Source organism: Nelumbo nucifera, chromosome 1, assembly GCF_055504915.1.
Source record: "Nelumbo nucifera cultivar China Antique chromosome 1, China Antique-T2T, whole genome shotgun sequence".
NCBI classification, from domain to species: Eukaryota; Viridiplantae; Streptophyta; class Magnoliopsida; order Proteales; family Nelumbonaceae; genus Nelumbo; species Nelumbo nucifera.
In genome coordinates this window covers 5,215,314-5,237,218 of record NC_142649.1, presented here as the reverse complement: position 1 = coordinate 5,237,218, position 21,905 = coordinate 5,215,314, and the positions used below count along the sequence as shown (strand labels likewise).

Genomic DNA, 21,905 nt, shown 5'->3' with positions numbered 1-21,905 from the left:
TTAGATTACTTTCGGCATATCTTTTGTAATCATACTTTCTCCATTTTCTTTATCAATTATTTTCCTTTTTTTTTGAATTATTTGGATAATTTGATCAAACTCATTCTAAAGAGAAGAACCCCAACTCTCCAAATTGCCGGCATACCAATATCAAGTTAAATAAGGAAACGAGGCAGGGATTTTCTTTTGAGGGAACCAAGTTAAATAAGAAAATGAAATAGGAAGTATAGAAAGTAGGGTTTGGACAGAAATGGGGCAGGAAGTATGAAAAAGAATGAAATGTATGCAACAAATCTAGTAGGCAAATCTAGCAGGCAAGTAGATTAATAACAAATCCCTATAACAGTTCCTAATACATCACAATTGAAGATTTTTTCAATCAGCATTTTGAGTGTATCATCTTGATAGAAAATCTAGCCAGTTAGAGTTTTGAAGTAGCACTCAACCTTTTCCCTAACCAATCTTTTGATGCTTCCTAGATCAACCAAATTGGCCCAATTCCTAGACAAAACCTGCATTACTTTCATAAGCAGGCAAATATAGAATCAAACATTGTTTGTTTCCTTTGTTTTAGTTCTACTTACTAGCTTGGATTAATCTCTAATTTTGTCAGGTTTTTCGGTGAATAGGGGCATTTTCAAGATTCACCGGTCCCAAAAATATCAATTCTGGTATTGAATTGACACAATTGTCATAATTAAGTTGTAAATTATTAGGAATTATTTTAATTTTATGGGTATATTGGGAACTATAACTACACATGAATAATGAATTGTCGTTGGTATTTTGCCGTTTGGAGATTTTGTGAATGTAATTTGAATACTGCGAAGTGCGAACTGTCTGAGGATCGAGGGACCGATCGATCTTGTAAATCTTGCCCGTGCAACTGTTTTGTTTTCTAATTTTCTTTTTAAACACACACCTGCTCTTGTTTTGTTTTTTTACTTTTGCCCTTCTGTTGCTCGAAGGGAGGGGAGGAGAGTCGACATGGTGGATGATTTTATGGTCTGTGTTGAATAGGATTATTGCTTCTACGTGTCTCGATTCTGCTAATGAAGGTTACGGGAGGACGGCTTGGGGTGATGGAATGGAGAACGTGTCTGTAAATAATGGAGTTTCTGTGAAGAATAATGGAGAGGGTTGTTCGAAGAAAGAAGACAAGAAGGGGGAGATGATTGAGTGCAGGATTTGTCAGGAGGAAGGCGAAGAGCATGAAATGGAAGCTCCTTGTGGTTGTAGTGGCACCCTTAAGGTCTTGTTCTTTCTGGGTTTCTCTTAATATCTTATGGGTTGAGCTTTTCTTTTGTTATTTTTTTAATGTTCTGGGTTGTTTCAATCCTTGCTTTTTTTTTTCGCAAATTTTGTTGATTTAGTGTTCGGATTTTGACTTTTAATAGGGCCTTCTTTCTCTCTCTCTCTCTCTCAATGTGACATCGATTTCTATAGACCTATGTTGTTTTTTGTTTCTCATTCTTTCGATTTTCATTTTTATCATCTTTTAAAGTTTGGGTTTTGTGGGTTACCTCAAAAAGGTGCTAAATTTTTTGGGTCTTCTGTGTTTTTGCATTTGAAACATTGGGCCACTGGGTTAAATGGTGCATTCTTTGGGATATTTGAGACTATTGTTTATTCTTGTTTAGTAGTCTCTGAGTTCTTCTGTTTCCGTTAAATTCTATGCCTTCTAATTTGTTCATATCGATATGCCATTGGGATATTAGTCTCTGTGCGGATGACCTCGAGACTATTTACTTTTCCTCCCTGGGGTTTAGTTCCACTTTTTTTGGTCAGTTTTGGTCGACTTTCCTAGCTTTAGGGCCTTAGCTTTGCAGTTTCTTTATTCTTTTTCTTTTTTTTTCCCCACCTGGGGCTCTGAGAATTAGCACGTGGAGCTTTTTAACTTTGTTCCATTGGGGTTTCTCTATTTTTAACGTGGTTTTTTATATTGGTTGGTTTTGCATGCTGGATTTTCTTGACTAGTTCTGAAGAACATAAAAAATTTCTATACTGCATTTCTCATTGGAGAAGAGTTGGTTTGTTATTTCTGGTTTTCTTTTATACTTAAAGTTAGTGATTATGTGTGCACTTGTCCATTAATTATGTCATTTAGGCTTCATTTTGTTTTTTATCTTCTATGAGCCGCTACCTTTTAAGCTTTGGTCGCTCATATTTTATATCGATGAGTCTTATTATAATTATACTTGATTTTTTTTTTGTTATTTTTCAATGGTAGCTTTTTAGCATCTCCAGTCTGAGCATTATATTGGTTTTGTAGTTCTGCATTGTCTATATCTACATTGTTGGTCTTTTTGTTCATTTGGGTCTTATAATTTGAGCTCAGGAGTTGTCAATGGCCTACCAACCTCTTCTTTCCATTTATTGGCATGCAGTTTGCTCACAGGAAGTGCATCCAGAGATGGTGCAACAAGAAAGGTGATATCACCTGCGAAATCTGCAATCAGGTTAGATTTTGATTTGTAGAATATTAGTTTTATTAGTTTATACATTATTTTCTATCCTTTCATTACATGTTTCTATGAAAGTATATATGAACACATTTTGAAGTATAAAACTTTGTGTTTTTCATTGTTTGTTAGGTATTTTCGCCTAATTACTCTCTTCCACCTACCAGAGCCAATCCCGATGGCATGGCAATTGATATTAGGTATCTTTGAGATTAATTACTCCTTAGTCCTATTTCTTTTATCTGTGCAATTTCTACATGTTGTAATAGTTTTATAGACCTTCTTAGGTCTAGTAATTAGCAGGCTTGATGTGAAAAGAAAATTATGTAGTAGCTTTCAGTGGAAATTCATTTCCTTCCATCTTTTGCTCTATTATTTTCCCTTCTTTACATGGTATCTTTCTGATAAATTTGTTCACTCAAAATTTTGTTTATAGTGTAGTTAACATGTTTTAGAATATTTGGGTCTTTTTAACAGTTCAAATTGTTACTTAGTATTGTTGTTGTTGTTGTTGATTATAAGGTTGTATTTTTAGAGAAGGTAATGTATATTTGTAATTTTTTATTACCGTGGAAAAGGGAGACTCTCCTAATTCAGTGACTATACAGTGTAATAGCATTCAAAAAAATGATAGAAGTATGCTAATTACGAAAATAAAGTTGTTACTTATTAGAAGGGCCATTGCCCAAAATTGGCCCTTTGGGAGGGGTGGAATCAATATGGGCCTAACCTTTAGCCTATTTTTAACATGAAATGGACATTCTCAGACTTGAAGCTGCATTCTCCTACTTGCAATCCCTTGATTTTGTCGTTACACTAAAAAATGGCCTCTAAGGTTGTTGCTTATTATTTCCCTTTATTTATTTATTTTTTGAGGGGAGGGGGGGGGGGGGGGGGGGAGGGAACCAATAAGGACCGCTCATAAAGTTTACATGCATATTCTTGACATTCTTGTTTTTGTTAGGATGGTCTACCTCTATGCATCCCATTGAACCATACATTATAACTTATTTTCAGATTATACTCCAAATTATGGTATGCTGTTGGTTGTTCATCAGAAACTAACAAGAACTAAGAAGAGTATTAGGTGGAACTTGGAAGTAATAAAATGGATATCATGAGTTGTAAGGGCATGTTGGTAATTTTGCTACTTCCGGCCATCTTATACTAATACTATACATGGCCTTCCTATTTATTGGTTTTGTTACTTCAGCACCAGTGCCAAGTATTCAGTGTGCAACTTGCCAACCTCTATAAATCACATAATGATAATGCAACTATAAATCAATATTGAATATTTTTGGTCAGTAACTAATAACTATCTGTTATGGATGCATTCCTCGGGAAGATGTATCATCGCCACCGCCAGCAATAGGCACCTGACCCACCGCCAGCAGCAGCAGTGATTCAATGATTCTCATCCTACCTAGTTCGGCAACAACAGCCTTATCTAGATTAGATTAGATCATCTTGCTTGTTCTTATTTTATTCTATTGCTCTTATCTTATCTTGTTAGTAGATTATCAGATTAGGATTAGCTTATCTTATCCTTAGCAAGATAGAACTGAAAGTCTCCTATTCAGCAAGGAGACTCCCTAAGATTAGGACTCTTGTAATCTCCTATTTAAGGAGGCACCATTATTGAATGAGGATATCGAAAATTTCAGTCAAGAAAGAGAGTAAGGAGAGTTAGGTGATCTCTTGGACAAATCACCATTAGGGTGCCAAGATAAGTTCATCAAGAGCAGGGAGGAACAAGGGAAAACAGGAGGTTTTCCCCGTAGACCGACCCGTGACGAGATCCTATTCCCGGGCCCATAACACTATCAAAATTTATTGAAGTAATATTAAATTATGTAAGTAATTTTACAACATGATAAATATTACAAGAAAAGAAAACTTGGAAGGTTTACAGGAAAAAAGATCTTGGAAACTCTATAGTGCCGGCACAGATGTGCTTTTTATCATTACACATTGTCTAGGAGTGTGCAATAATTCTTTTTGGACATTGATTGGAGCATCATTAGAATGTTAAAGTATGCAGAGTGTGAAGCATTGACACTGACAGGGCTAGACTCGGAAGTTTGAATGACCTGTTAATTGAGACCAGTCACTTTGCCTTTGTTTTATATTTTTGAATTTGAATTACCTCTAGGGAAGGCATAACCAGAAAATGTGAACAACTTTACCCATTTAAGTCATAATAGTTAGACAATATTCAAACCAGTAACTATTCCATTTGAGTCTTAATACTTATGCAATTCTCAAACCAGTAACTGTTGTCATTAATTCTTTCCCTTTGTAATGTAGGTTTTGGCCTTTTATGAGGCAATTTGGGATCAGATTGATGGTCTGGCTATCAGGCTATGTCACATTTATGAGGCAAATAATCTAGAGATGCACATTTTTGGTCCATGTGTATTGCATGAGTGAAGGATAATGCTTCAAGTCTTGGGTTTGAATTTGATTTGGACAATATTCTGACTGGAACTTTGCTTAAATGTTTGATTGGAAGAAATTGAAAGAACTCTGAGTCTTTAATTTTGTGTTTAAATGATGTCCTTACGGTTAATTTCCTTAATGTGCCATTCTGTGTACTGGGACCTCAAAGTTATTGCATATTTTTTTTTTTACCTAAATGAAGTTCCACCTGCTCCCCAACTTTTCACAGGAAATAATGATTCGAGAAGATTTTTATTATTCAGATACACTCTTGAGATCCGTTGAATTGTGAATCCCATTTTTATATGGTGTTTTTTAGCCTCAATATATGCTACCTAATTATAGCAACTAATTGCTGAAATGCTTGTCCTTTTCTTTCTTTATTTATCTTTGTGTTTTGTTTGGTCATGACGTTTTCGTTGCATTAGAGAATAAAACCTATTCAGGGACCTCTGATAACAGCTTAAGCTTTTAGGTTGAATGATTCCTTGAGATGGTATCAGATTGTATTTGATCAAGTGGTCTAGTGTTTGATCCTCGTTGCCCCCATTATAATTAATTAAATTTCATCACAGGTTTTGGCTGAGCCTGTGCTTGTCCACACTTCAAGCCCAATGGGCTTTCGTGTGAGGGGGCATGTTAAAGAATAAAAACCTATTCAGGGACCTCACCTAACAGCTTAAGCTTTTAGATTGAATGGTTCCTTGAGACTTTGTTACTTGTTTGAGCGTTCTCCTTAAATTGCCTTGGTTTTTCCATCTGTGCATTTTTTTGGATACATGTCCAATCCACTATTTTTGCTTAGGAAGTTCACCATATTTTTTCCTTTTCATATTTTATTTCTTTCAGTTCAATTAGACAAGCATGGGGCCAACAGATTGATCTTCATGAGGCACGTTTTCTAGCTCTAACTGCTGCAGAGCATTGGTTACTTTTATCACAATATGACGAATATGCTGCGGCAAACACTGGAGCTGTTGCCTTCTTCCGCTCCATTGCTCTCATTGTATGCATATTCCTTCTTTCATAAAGAAATATTACTCGTATTTTTTATGCTTATAAGATTTTACACCACTGGGAGATTGATAATGTGAGTTTGCTTATCTTTGCAGTTGATGCTAATCCTTCTAATTCACCATGTTGTGATGATCACAAAGGGCTCTGGCTTGGTGCAGGAAGCATCAACTTACTTAAATGTGAGTCTACTGGTGCTTTGACAATATTTAGTATATTATGTATACATTCAGATGCGCATGACCATATAAATGTGCATACAATTATGAAAATACAGGTGAAAAATGCTCTGAACAAGTAAAAAATTGATATTCTGATCTTGGAAGACTATCCCTCCGTAGTTGTTCAAAAAGCTATTGATGACAAGTAAATTTCATTATTTCTTTTAATATTAGTCATGAGTGGTAGATGCATAAATTACTTGGAAGGAAAACCCTTTACCCAAAGCTCTTGATAGGATAACTATATCATGCCATCTGGACTTGAATTACATAATGAGAGGTTGATGTAGAACATGTCTTTCTAGATTAGTATGGTACTACTAGCTTTTTGCATACTTTGTCAATGCAGCATATGCAGTTTGACAATGTGATGATCATTGGTAGTATGAAACTTGGATAGGGCTGACTTTGGAAATTATTAAATTTTATATAGGCCCGAAACCTAATCTGAGCCTGATGTAATTGAAATTCTTCAAATTGGGCAATCTGACTTGCAGCCATAATTGGTAGCTGTTCATTTTGAAATTTTATATCATTTAGACAAATGCATTCAAATCTATGCTTTATAAAAAGAAATACTTGTAATTGTATGCTATATATGCATAACATGCATGAAACAAGAATATAAACTAGACATCATATGCTATTTGTCTATTTATAAATGGGTGAAGTGGTATTGAATAAATTTTATTTTCAGGTTTCTGTTCTTCAGTTGGCTGGCTTTGTTCTACCATGCTATGTCATAGCCTGCTCATGTTACATTATACATAGCAGAAAGAGGAGACAGGTGTGTTTTCAATTTCGCATCAAGTTGTTAGTCAGGGATGGATAGTTTTTTTTTGATATTTCAGGGTCCCAAGAAAACCCAGAAGCTTCAATGGTTTTTGGCGAAGTGATGGAGAACCCTCAAATGATCTGAAACAAAAAGATGCTAACACCAATTATGGCATGGAAATATGCGGGTTTAAACTGCTGTCAGTAGCTGATTCTGTTGTAGTGGGTGTGGCACATGAATCTGATTTGACATAATTTTCTTGGTCAATATTCCACCATATCCGCCCATCCTTCCTTGTAGGCAGATACTCCAAAAAATGATATCCAATCCGAGTCCCTGAATTCCTCCATGGAAAAAATTTCCAATTATAACAATTTTCCATGTCTGCAAAATAAGCATTATTTTATAGGTAAACTTCTACTAAAAAAATTAAAATTTTGAATGACTTATATGGATTGTGGATCAATCCAGTGGGTCCCTGTGTGGTGGATGATCTAGATTGGGCACAAGATCCCTCAATATGGCAAAAATATGTGGGTTGTGTAAGGAAGGTCCATTAGCTAACCTGAATGTGGAAGCTTTTTCCCATACTATATGTATGCATGTATTAGGGGCAAGTCATGCTTTGTGCAGTGGAATATCTTGGTCTGACAAATATGAGAAAGTTGGCACGAGTCTCAGGAGCAATCTCTTTGTAAAAAAAAGTCTGTATCTAGCTAGTCCACAACCCCTTCCTAGATCTAGTGTAATTCCATGGACAAGGCAGCCATGGTCGGACCCCTGAAAGTCTGGGAAATGGCAATGGTTTGGTGAGGATAGAAAGTCGGTGAAGGTCAGAGAGAAGGAAAAAGTGGGTATTGGATTTGGATTGAAAGGAGAAAGAATCTGGGCAAGAGAGGGGAGAGACAAAATCCGGCCTTTTGGGGGGGGGGGGTGCCCATTTGGAAACAGGTCCCTCTATTTATATATTTTTCTTTTTTTTTTTCCCCTAAGTAAAGAATTTTTTAGAATGCTTGTCAGCATAAGTGGCCAGATGCCAACAGCTATCAGCCACTGACCTTTACACTTGATTCAAGGTCTGGCTCGGTTGCTAGCCTGTGACCCAGGTCAGACTGGGCTGGTTTGGTTTTGGCATTTTGTTTTTTAAGAAAGAGCATCTGAGAAGTGGATTGCTCCCACTCTCAATCAAAAGTCTATCTACTCTCAAATTGAAGCTTTCTTCTTTAGACATGTGTCCACCCACTCTGAGAAATAGTGAGAATAGTTAACTCCACTTTCAAAAGTTGAAGTGTTAGCTTCTTCATACATTTGTCTACCTATCCAAAAAAATACCCAATTCAATGGACATGGGACTCTTTCTTCTAGATAAAATAGTTTACAAATTAAACTTGATTTAATTTTTTTTAAATAAGGAACTCAAATTAAATATGTCATATAAATAGTAAATCAAACACAAAATGACATAGGTGTAGTTGCCCCATACTTAATATGGAGTCATTCTCTAGTTTATAATGATTACAGGGAACACAAAAATAGCAACAAACATAATCAAGGGTTTTGATGGCGTCTTCCTTAGGTAGTCATCTAAGGTTGTCCACTTGTCCATTCTAGAGAAAACTTTTTGATGACAGTCACTGGGACTGGAGGGTATATATCGAGTGCCCATTGCTGATATTTGTTGCTCTTGTAGACTAAGAGAAAAAGATCAGTGCAATGTTATTTATACGTAGGCTTATAATTTGAATATGTGAAACATGATATTCTCTATAAATCCCCTAATTGAGGAGTTCCTTTCCAATAGTTTAAAGCTGCACAACCTGAGTTGTGATTTATGAAACCTTGGACATCTGACCCTAGATCAATACCAAAATCCTGTCACCTGACAAGTTTATTCATTCTTTCCTTTTTGTTCGAGTACCCTTTAGTTGGCAATTGGAATGTATATCTGATCTATGCCTCTCTGTCACAGGGATGATAAACCATTGCTGATTTCAACTCAACAACAGCCAAGCTATTCTGTATATTGTATTGTCTTGAAGTTGTATTTAGATCAAGATTGCCAAGAATTGGCCCAAAAGCATATGCCTGAAAGCCAGTCGATAAAGTTGTATTTATCCACAAATGGAATCTTCTTTGTGTGTGGCACAAAATTCTACATACAAATTATGCTTCACTTTTTAAACCATTTTTCAAAAGCGTGCCAACATGATTTGGAAAGGCCCAAAAACTAGTCGATAAGTTAGTTTGTATGTTACAACCAAAAAAAGAAAAGTTCATGGTGTATATACATACAGGAGAGAGAGTTCAGGTCTGAGACCTGTAGGGATATTTTTGGATCAGTTGGAAAAGAGAAGCTTTAAACTCAGGAATGTGTTTCTGTTATGTCATCTGGTTCTGCAAATGTTCCATGTGGAAATCATGACGGATATCCATGACTTCAATATTTCATAATTTCTTCCTGTTTCCATATATATATATATTTTTTGAATAAGTGGGGGAGGTAGAGAGGAAAGGGGGTGGGGATCTCCATTTGGTTTCTAGGTCCTACATCTGGAATGCTTGGCAAGTCCTTTGGTAGTATTTATTCAACTGTGAGACTCAATCTTGTACACTGTTCTACAATGAAATCCATAGTTGTTGAATGGACCACCCTCATTACCGTACTAGTGACGGTAATGATTTATGAAGCATTACCATGATGAATGATTTATGAAGCCACCACCACTTGGATAATTGGATGGTATGTAGTGCAGACTGCAGCGTTACCATGATGAATGATTTATGAAGCATCTGTCATTGCATTGAGAAGTGAATATATAGAATTTGTATGATAATTGGTCTGTCTTGTCTATTCAAGTGGGGCAGCAAAAATCCTGTTCCTTGGCAATGCCCCGAGGAAAAGAATGCGCCAAAACACAAGTGCTCAGAGTTCGGGGGTTTGGATTAAAGCTGACCTGAACCAGACCTAACCTGGATGGATCCAACCTAACGCTTGAAGAAATTTGGTAAGCGTACTCTCCACTTTCATTTTCACTGAATTCAACCATTGACCAAACAGAATAAAAAGAAAGTGGCATCTCTTTGCACTCCAATTCCAATCATTAATGCTGTCTTTGGTTGCAATGCGAATTTATTTGTACTATATACAAAACCATGATAGTGCAAATGTTTTCGGTGCAAATTATGATTTATTTTTATTTCAAATTGCATTACAAACAAGTAAAATAAGACCTAAAATAGAATAATGTAAAACCCAAAATAAAATTTAACCATAATTGATTTGCATTTTTTTCATTTGCACTCTCATGCATTTGTACTAATGCAAATAAAATTTCACTACAACCAAATACAACCTAAAGATTCAACTTTTCAATTTATCTCCATATTAGAAACAGTTGAACATACAAAATATATTTTGAATATTGTTTTTTGGCCATTCTACTCGTATAAACTGGCCAGTTCTAGCCAGTTCCAATATATATATGTACATATATGTGTGTAAATATATATTTTATTAATAAATAATGTATAAATATATTTTAGATATGTTATATATATTTTTATACTTAATTTATGTTTTTTAATTCAGTTTTAATTCTTTTTATTTATAAAAATATTAAAAATTACAATTTGAGGCAAAAAAAAATAGCGGGGAAAGGCATCTACGACTCCTTGGAACGCATAAATCTCAAAAAATTACTAAAATAAAAAAACCCCAATCGGACATCGGAGTGCAAAGTTATGGCTTCCAAAAGTTTGCATACATTGAGTGTGCAACCCACGACCCGATGATCGGGTCGAACGGGTCAACCGTCAAAACGGCTGGGTCAAATGGTTTTTGAACAAGTCAACAATTTTGACTATCTGGCGAGTCTTGAATGAACCAGACCCAGAAACTTGGCTGGGCGATGGTTCGAATTATTCAACCGGCTGGGAGTAACTTGCTTATTTATAAAAGGTTGCTAATGATGATGAGAGCCATGGCACTTTAACTTTGGTGATAGAGGAGCATATTTTAGGCTAGGCTATTGATCTAGGATAGGAGAGGGTGATGCTTAATTTTAGGTCAGGCTATTGATCTAGTTTGGTGATAGAAAAGTCACTTTAATTTTGAAGTGGAAGGCAAATTGGTGTAGAAGGTTGCTATTGATCTAGTAGAGGGTGTGAGACCATATTTTAGGCCAGGCTAGATGTTTATTGTTTTAAGGCCATGGTTGGGAGTGCTTAAAAATAAGTGCTTATTTGGGCCATTAAGCACTTATTGGTGTTTGGAAAATAAGCCCGAAATAAGTGCTTATTTTAAAAATAAGGGCTTATTGTTAAGCACAATTTTCCATCTTTTTTTAAGTCCTTATACAATAAGTACTTATTTAATTTTTTTCTTCCAAAATTATCCCTAATTGAATTTTAAAATACCACTTATAAAATTATCCCTAATTGAATTTTATAGTACTTTTGCAAAAGTACTTATGAAAGCACTTTAGTAAAAGTACTTTTACGAAAGTACTTTTATAAAATCACTTTTACGAAAGTATTTTTACAAAATCACTTCTACAAAAGTACTTTTACAAAATGTACTTTTGCAAAAGTGCTTTCATAAAAGCACTTTTGAAAAATTGCTTTCGTAAAATTTGAAAGAAAATGAAGGACAAAATAGTCACAAATACTTGTACAAGTGCTTATTGGAGAAAAAGACTACCAAACACCCAATATGAAATAAGTGCTTATTAAAAGATAAGCACTTGAAAAGTTAGATATCAAATGCAAATAAATGCTAATTTGAATAAACACTTATTTTTAACATAAACACTTCTAAACATGACCCAAGTATTGTTGCACCTTTATAAAAAAACTAGGTCACCAAGCGATGAGGATGCAAATTTTGTACCCAATTTGAAAAATATACTACTACACCCACAAGAACACTACCAACACCTACCCACCACTAGAACACTCAACCTAGCCTTAACCTAATTGGGTTGGTTGAGTTAGGGTTCAGATTGGACCTTTGCCTGCCAAATTTACAAATGCATGCATTGATACATGAATACTCTAGTCTTAAACTCTTAATCATCAGCCTCTCTCCTCTCCCTCTTCTATAAACATATTTGTCTTGTTTGTATCATATATATAATATAACAGCAGATGTATCATATATAATATAATATACAGGCCATCAATCCCCTTCCTAATCCAACTTTTGTTTTAAAGAATAGGTTGTGTCAGGTTTGGATTGATCTACAACCCTTCTAATATGAATAAACTGATGCAGTTTGTCGCAATCCAAAATCCCTTCGCATTGTACCATCCAAAATCCAAATTGTTTGTCGCAATCTAAACTGTTGTCATTAAACTGATGCAGTTCAGTAAAAGTGGATTCCAATTTCCACCCATCAAAGCTAATCTCATCAGTTATTCGTCTAATCCTGGCCGGCGGTTGTCCCTTCTTCCACTGGGTAATCGCTTTTTAGATTTTCTGTTCGGCTTCGTTCCTAGTTGGGTCGTGTAATTGTGGAACTGATTGGCTTTCTCTACCTCATTGCGAATTATCACCGAGCCATGATTGTCATTGTCGATACTTGATACCGACTTAATCAATTCGTTTGGGTCGTGTAATTGTCGATACTTGATACCGACCGGTGTAAAAATATGGATCGGTAAAAGGAATTGCTTCTAATTAATAACATTTAATTTCAAACAGCATTATCTGAAAGACAGACTGCTTCTTATGTAGGCTGAGGTTGGCTGCCCTGCATTATCTTTAATCAACAGACATGAGAAAGAAATTGTTTTTAGAAGTACATATGGAAGACATGAAACAGGGGCAGAACTAGGGCTGCACACTGATCAAATGGGGCTCAATATGGGTAGATTCAAATATTTGAATTTGAATCGGATTTCATCCATTTGGATTTGTATTGGATTCGAATTGAATTCGGATTGTAATGGATATATTGAATAGTTTAAATAAGTTAAGGTGAGGAATAGTTTAAATAAGTTAAGGTCAGAAACCAAATTACCTTCCTTTTCTTTTTATTATTATTTTTTATTTACTAGAAATCAAATCGTTTCATCACGGACGTACGGTGAGGAATTCATATTCTTTCCGCTCCTCTTTTCCTTTTAAATAAAACCTAGCGGAGGGCCTTGCTTCGCAGGCGCAGGCTGTTGACCTGTTAATTTGGTTTCTGACAAAAAATTGTTGAATCGGTCAATCATTCATTGATTTAATCAGTCGAATTATTGACCCATTGACATGTTTAATGGTTTTTGGCTGTTTTTTATTTTTTTAATTGGCCATCTAGGCAATTGATTCCGTTTTATTTTAATCTTGGTCTGTAGTTAAAAACCATTGAATCGGTCAATGACCCATTGACCCGGCCAACCATTGAATCAGTCAACGACCCATTGACCTGAGTGGTCAAACCGTCAACCCATTGACCCGTTCAATGGTTTTTGGCTATTTTTTTTATTTTTTTAATTTTTGTTGTCAGAACTGGATGGTCGAATCGTCAATCAAAAAACCGGTGGCCATAATGGTTTCATTTTTGGGTCGTATGAGTCACACGCTCGAATGACAACATGTATGATACTGTTCAATAGACCTCACACACTCAATTTTTTGCTTGTAATTTTTGTTGTCAGAACAGACTGTCCATTCAAACCAAACGATCGAACCACTGACCTGAAAATTGGTGGCCAAAACAATTCTGTAAATTTTTGTTTATAATTTTTTGTTGTCAGAATGGGTTGTCCGTTTGAACCGAATCATTGATCCGAAAACCGGTGGCGAAAACGGTTCCGTTTTCGAGTTGTATGAGTCACACACTCAGATGACAAAGCATGTATGATACTACTTAATGGACCTCACAAACTCAATTTTTTGCATATAATTTTTGTTGTCAAAATGGACTGTCCGTTCGAACCAAATGGTCGAACCGTCGACCCAAAAACTGGTGGCCAGAATGGTTCCATAATTTTTTGCTTGTAATTTTTGTTGTCAGAGTGGGCCATCCTTTCGATCTAAACGGTCGAAGAGTCGGTTGTCAAAACGTTATTAACAACATTTATCAATAATAGTAAGTAATTATACTATTTAATTAAATAATCATTAATGATAGTTTTAATAATATTATTTAGTCATTTTTAATATAACAGTAATTATTAAATTTCTGAATAGGATTTATTAATAATATTCATTAAATTAATAATTACCAAAACTAAATTAAATAACAGTATTTATTAGTTATAGTCAGTAATTATAATATTTTATTAAATAATCAATAACAATAGTTTTAATAACATTTTTTATTATTTTGAGTATAACAATAATTACTATATTTATTAATAACAGTATTTATAACTTTAATTTAAAGTAAAATTTAAGTAAATATCTATTCATTAACAATATTTATAATAACAGTAATTAGTAATTGTAATCACTAATTATATATTTATTAAATTACTGTAATAATAAGTAATTATTAAAATTGGTTTACTAAATTTATTAACAGTATTTTTTAATAACAATATTTATAATTTTAATTTAAAGTAAAATTAAAGTAAATATCTAGTTATTAAAAATATTTATAATAACAGTAATTATTATTTATAATCACTAATTATATATTTGTTAAATTATTGTGATAATCAGTAATTATTATTAGAGTATTGATGGTGCACAATCCGGCTGGTCCTAGCTGTCAACGACCTTGCCTCTGAACGGAACTACAGGGGACCTGAAACGGAGAAGATGAGGAAGCTTCGGGGGGAACCCGGTATGGATGCTCCGAAGCTCAAGTTAGAATTCTTCAAAGGCAAGATAAAACCAGATGGTGCCAAGTTCGCATACTTTGTTCTTGGGGAGTAGGGAGCCTTTTATAATCACCTCGCGCACTCATTTCTAAGCTTTTGTCAGGTCGGGTATGATTATTTCTAAGCTCATGCCAGTTCGGATGTGATCCCCTCTGGCTGGGCAGAACCACCACTGCTCTCTTTGTCGGAGCCGTCTCTGCGGCTGGTGACGATAGTGGCGGGTGGCGGCGGCAGGTGGCCGTTGAAGTGCGGCTGTCAAGCGTCAGATCCCAAGTCAGTCGGGTGTGTCACCCTCAGATACGGACATCCTCGGTGTCAGGTATGGTACGTTTGTCCAGTCTAGCATCCTGGAGGTGAAGGGCTGGAGTGGTGAGCGAGATGAAGTCTTGAGTTCGGATAGGGGAGTGTCCCGAATTGCCATGGGGTGGGCCAGTTCGGGTCATGGATTCGTGTGAGGCTTGGGGCCCAAGGGAGAGTTCGGGCTCCTTGTAGGGAGTTCGGGCTCCTTGTAGGGAGTTCGGGCCCCTTGTAGTGAGTTCGGGCTCCTTGTAGGGAGTTCGGGCTCTTTGTAATGAGTTCAGGCTCCTCCGGTGCTCGCGCTTTGGGCACGCTGTTGTGCCGACCTGTTGCCCTTGCCACATGTTGAATGATTACGAGGTCGGGCCAAATCTTCCTTCATCAAGTATCATTACAGTAATTAATTATTGTAAGAATTATTACAGTATCTTTAATTAGTAATTATTGTTATTAATTAATAATTAATTAGAAACTAAATACAGGAAATGGGTGCATGTTATTACACTATTAATTAGTAATATAATTACACTATCAATTAGTAACATAATCAGTAATTATATAATTACACTATTAATTACTGTAATTAATTATTGGAAATGGGTGCTCGCATGTGGGATCTACTCGCACGGATAGATTCCATTTCTTGAGTGCAAAGAGCACCCATATCCTTTTAATATATATATATATATATATATATATATATATAGAATATTGGGCTCGGGGAGGGGGAGAGAGGTTAGTGAATTAAATAAACAAAAATTTATTGATAATAATTTATTTAATTTATTGAAATAAATAAATGAACAATTTAATTTAAACAAATATTTCATTTATTATTGGGACGGGATAGGTACAATCTATCCCCAAAATCCAATCTAACATTTTCATTGCCCTAAATATTAGGCTCAAAGGGGGAGAGAAAGACAAAGAGACAGATAGAGAGAAAGAAAGTAGGGTGGGAACTTTAGGGGCAATATAGAATAAAGTAGTAGAATCCCTGAGCTTTTTTAATTAAGTTTATTGGAAAAAATTACTTAAAATAAATAAATAATTAAATATATTTTGATATAATATATATACGCACGATAAGGGTCAAGGTAAGGCAGAAATTTCACTCCTCATCCCCATCACTTTCCTCAATCAAGTATATCTATTAATCCCCGTCCCTATTAGTAAAATAAGTAAGTAAATAAATAAAAGTTTATTTATTTTTTAGGATGGGATGGGTACAGGTTATCTCAAACTAGACCCAACCTGTTAACAAAATAACAACCCTAAATATTGGATTCGGAAAGAGAGAGAAATAATTTGTTAGTGAAATAAATGATTAACTAATTTAATAATTTAGTAAGTTCAATAAATAAAATTTTATGAAAAATAATTTACTTAATTTATTAAAGTAAATAAATGAATAATTTAGTAAAATAAATAAATTTGCACTCTGGTTCACTTTTGCCTTTGTTTGACAACATTACATTTATGCATTGACAAGCGATAGACCAATACATATTTATATTGATAATAAGATGTAAAAGTACATCAATAAAAAGAAGTAAATTTGCATTCAAGTGGGCTTTTGATAAAAAAAAAAAGCATATGCTTTATTGAAAATTCCTGTTTGTTTCCATTACAGCTAAAAGTCTGTTCGGTAAGAAGGTAAATTTGTCAGTGCAAAACTAACCCAACTTTATAATTTATATGAACCGTTTTACACTCTACATATTTGCATTCATACTTATTTGCATTGTTTTCAAACACAGCAGTTGGGACTAATTCTCTAAACACATATTCAAACACGTCTCATGCAAACTTGCTTTCTATCTAATATATTTAATTTCTCTCCACTTCCACTCTCTACATTCAAACTATAATATACCTCTCTGACCTTATTTCTTTTAATTTCTTTGCCTTCCAGTTTGTACAACTTCCTTGACCACCACATAAACATCTACAAGTTTCTTAATCTATGGAAGGCACTTAATTGTGTGTTGCCCTCTGTGGCCTCTTTCACTTGGCCTACTCCAACTCTTACATCAACCTCGCCATCTTCCATCCCTCTACTTGCAATCGCCATTAGTAATAATGTCCTTTTTCTTAAGATGGGTTGTAACTACTTGATTTCCTTTTAATGACCATAGTTGATCTCATCAATAACCTACAATTCGATTTTCAAGATATTTTGTTTGACAATTTAAGGTTATTTGGTTTGAAGGAAAAAGTAGGAAAAGGAAGGGAAACTTATATAAGTTTTGTATTAGTTTTCCTACATTTCCCTTCCTTTCCATACCTTTTCCTTCAAACCAAACATAGCCTAAGGCTCGTCTGGGAGGGCTTTTGTGTTGATCAGGTTGCATTGACCCATTGACTGAGCCGCTTTGCAGAAGCTATCTAAGATAGCTCCATCAAAGAGTTGATTTTTTTGCTCACTTATTAAGTCTATTTTTGACTTTCTAATTTTTTGTCAAACATAGCTTAATGGCTTTCTAGGTTAGGTTTTCTGAACTCGTGTAATGTCAAAAGTCTATTGCATAAAAGACCTCCTAAACGGGTATTGACTCATAAATTAGGCATTCTCTCATTTTTCACTTCCTTCCAACAAACGAACAATTAAGTTGGTTGCAAATTATAGGGATGTTTCAGTAAAATACAAACTATAAAGTAGGTTTTACAGAGGCATTTTAGTAAATGGCCCTTTTTGTAAATCTGAATGGGAAGCCCTCTACTTTGATTACTTTTCTTCAAACGATAGAAAACATGACATGGTAAGAGCTTTGACCACTCACAATCCTCTGTGAATTTTGATGCATACCACCTGCTTGGTTATCATTCATGTGATACTGGTTTGTTCATGATGTTTAATTAGCTAGCTTGCCTAATAGCTACAGTTGTTTGTTGCATGGCATGGGCATTGCTAGCTTCATCTTTGACCATAACAAGGCATGTCTTTGTGTAGGTTTTCATATCATATCATTCAGCCCTTATCCCTGAGAGCCGCATTTAATTGGAGTGCAAGTCTGCGATGGATATCTACTTTGCTCAAATGCTCTATTTGATTGGCTGTTTAAACAACTTCTAAAGTTCTACCTTTTTCTTTACACATTAAGGTTGTATTGTTACTATTTTAACAACATCCAAACCAATTAAATGATAAAATGGATCTCCTTTCCTACTCTATAAAGTAGATTTAACATGCATCAATTGTATGTTTAGTAGGATGATCTTGTGAAGTGAAGAAGAAAGAGAAGGGAATGTAAAGAAGAGATCGGGAATGAACTTATTGACTGAGGCATGTCAATGACACTGAATCAATAAATCAGGCTTCTACCAAAAGACCAAATGCATCTGATCTTTGAAGGGATGGACTGGATATGGCTCTAACGTTGAATCTCTGGCACTTTTGTGCCTGAAGTGACTGCCTTCACACTTAAACTAACCTTTTCATGCTTGTTACAGATTTTATCCTGTGCCAAACAATGGCCTCTAGAAATTTTAACATAAGATGGAGAATTAGAACATCGTAAAATTTCACCATTAATTCCATAAAAATCGTAAGTCTGATGAAATAAATAATTGAATGATCTAGAAATGCAGTAAACTCACACCAAAAATTTGAGTTAATAGAAAGATTGTGTGCCTTGAGTAGAAAATTACTAGATCATGAAAATGAATCTTTTTAGATGCGAGGATTCAGGCAGTCATAAAGCTACATCGTATCAGAGGCAACAGATCTCAATAGATTGGATAAAGTTGGATAATGGTGATTGAAACTTCTAATCATATGGAAATTGTCAAATGCTTTATTGATAATTTTGAGTCTTTCTTCAAGTTTAAAGGTTGTGTTTGGAAACAATGTAAATGGAGTGTAAATCCCGGTTTAGGGTAAAATTGCATTCTGGTTCAGTTTTGCCTGTGTTTGTCAACAATGCATTTATGCATTAATAGATGATAGAAAACACATTTTCTAATGCATGTTTACATTGATAATGAGATGTAAAAGTACATCAATAGAAAAGAAGTAATTTTGCATTCAAATGGGCTTTTGATAAAAAAAAAAAGACATATATTTTATTGGAATTCATGTTTTCACCCATTACAGCTAAAAGTCTGTTTGCTAGGAAGGTAAATTTGTCAATGCAAAACTAACCCAACTTTGCATATTTGCATTCACACTTATTTGCATTCACACATATTTGCATATTTGCATTCACACTTATTTGCATATTTGCATTCACACATATTTTACGCTTTACAATTTGCATTCACATCATTTCCAAAACACAGTCAAAGGGCTTTTAGATTTTGAAGGTTTCCCAAGCCAGTTTGATCTTATTATTTCAGATGATAAAAATGCTGCTCTCTTGAATGTACCTTCTAAGGAGGTGAAATGGATGGTCATGTCAATAAGATCCCTAAGGCCATGTTTGGTTTGAAGGAAAAGGTAGGGAAAGGAAGGGCAATGTAGGGAAACCATTACAAACCTTGTATAAATTTCCCTGCCTTTCCATACTTTTTCCTTCAAACCAAACATAGTCTAAAGTCCCCTATCTGTCCGATGAAATCCAACTTTGATCTTCCAGAAGTTTTGGAGTGAAATGTGGGATCGATGAGTTAATTGAATTTGTCGATAAATTTTTTTTGTTAATAAAAAGTTCCCTACTAAGATGAACCATACTTTCTTGACTTTAATCCCAAAGGTTTAGGTGAAGGAAATTTAGACTGATTTGTCTATATAATGTTCCATGAAAATTTACAAGTTATGAATTCAAATCTAGTTAAATGTAAATAAGGAGCAATTTTATAAAGAATTTGACTTATTATTCAGGCCATGTTCGCTCGGTAAGTTACTTACCTGGGCAAATACAGTTACCTGGGTAAGTTTTTCATGGGAAACACTTACCCGAGGAAGTGCATTTACCCATGCTCTTTAGTTTTTCATGTAAATAAGGCAATGACCATTTTAGTCATAAAAATCCATTATTAAAAGGGGCATTTTTGTCTCATTCAAGTGTTGACAACTTCCCCCTAGGTGGGAAAGTTATTTACTCACCTAGGAAATGGGTATCACTTACCCAGAAAAATAAACTTTCCCTGATCCTCACATAAATCTGAAATAAAAATATAGGATTCTTTGTCAATGGGAACCAACTTTCCTCTCTCTCAAAATCCAAAAAAAGAACACCCCCTCGATGTAATTCAAAGGTTTGGACAAGACAGGTGGAGAATTCTTTGAATTTTACGTTTATGACTCCAATAGAAAGTTTATCATGGACGCAGGTGGTCCGTTGGATCAAGTAGATAATGCTGAACATGCTGAATTGAGAATTATTTTGAAGGCTCTGTCTTTTGCTAAGGACTATGGGTGGAAATTGGCGTGTTTTGTTTCAGATGCAAGAAGGGTTGTCCTACGAAAAATCCAGTCTCAAACTTTGGAATCGTCTTGGAGGTCAAGTGGCATTTTGACCAAATACTTATTTTTGGCAATATTTTTGATAATGTTAATTATGTTTATAAATTAATCTAGGAAATTTACCGTGGCAGCTCCTAAATTAGCTCAGAAAGCTAAATCGTTTGTGGATGTTTGTTTTTGGTGGTATAAGGTGCCAGATCGGTTAACTCTCTTTGTATTATGCTTATTTTGATTAATGAATAGTTATACTACATGACTTTCATCGGCTAAGCCAAAAGGATTGATGATATTTTCATATATATATATATATATGGCCTATGTCAAGGCCATAGTTGTCAACATGGTTTTTAAAAATGAATCAGTGATTGAATCGGTCAGGGGTTCGGTTATTAGTTCGAATGGTCCGATCATTTGACTCAAATGACTGGCCTCTTCTGATAAAAAAATAAAAAATTTTAAAAAATTTAAAAATTTGAAAAACGGTCAAAACCGTTCGAACGGTTTGAATGGTTAACCTATCGGTTCAGCGGTTTACTGACCAAAATCAATGGTTTTGGAGGAAAACGGAACCGGTCAGGTCTGATTTTTCCGGTCCAACCGTCCAATCCGGTCCAGTTTTGACAGTGGTTGTCAAGGCTAGGCAACTAGGCGGTTTTTTTTATGGTCGCCTCGCCTAAATGCCCCAAGTTTTACATATTAGGTGGGCACCTATATATATATATAATTATTTTTTTAATCTATTGGTTTGATATTTTATTGGTTGTTGTATTCCTTTAAAATACATATGCTTCATGGAGAGAGAGGAGAACTGAACCGAGCCCTAGCCCAACTCCATTGCACCTCAGCTTCGGCAACGGCAAGTAAGTTTTTCTTCTTCTTCTTCAACATTTTTTTCCTTTTTTTCGAAAAATAAAAAAAAACAATCTGTCAGGCTAGGGCCAGTCCTCCCTTCTTCTGTAGTCACTTCTTCTTCTTCTTCAAAATTTAGTTGAAAAAACAGGGGCTCCGCCAAACCTCCTTTTCTTTTTCTTTTCTTTTTTTTTTCGAAAAAACAGGTGCGGAACTATATTCCTCTCCGTAGTCAGTCCTCTTCTTCTTCTTGATCTGAAATGTTTGAAATGCTTTATTTGAACTGAAACTTGATTGTATGCTATGCTAAATCTAAAATCTGAGATTTGAAATGATTTAAGTTTTATTTTGTTTCATTAATTTTTTTTACATGGCTGAACTACTCTAGTGCTCTTTTATTTTTTTTATCAGTTTTGTTTTGATTGTATGACTGATTTTTTAATTTCTATTTGTGTATAAGTATATTGCAATATTTGCTGATTTGCAATATTGAAATTTGAGTTTGTTGTTTTGCATTTAGGAAATACATGAATATTGCAAATTTGCAATATTGAATTTGTTGTTTCGCATTATGCTTTATTTTGAAAATCTGAAGTCTAAAACTTGATTGTATGCTATGTTGA

At 34.8% G+C, this 21,905-nt stretch overlaps 1 pseudogene across 1 annotated transcript; it reads left to right on the top strand.

Moving 5' to 3' along the window:
- The first annotated feature begins 972 nt into the window (after nt 1-972).
- LOC104605317 (uncharacterized) lies at nt 973-9,270 on the top strand (annotated as a pseudogene). Its single transcript, XR_002023118.2, has 7 exons — nt 973-1,252; nt 2,388-2,459; nt 2,595-2,662; nt 5,754-5,910; nt 6,017-6,100; nt 6,837-6,926; nt 8,884-9,270. The product of XR_002023118.2 is annotated as an uncharacterized LOC104605317 (transcript).
- Nucleotides 9,271-21,905: the final 12,635 nt, after the last annotated feature.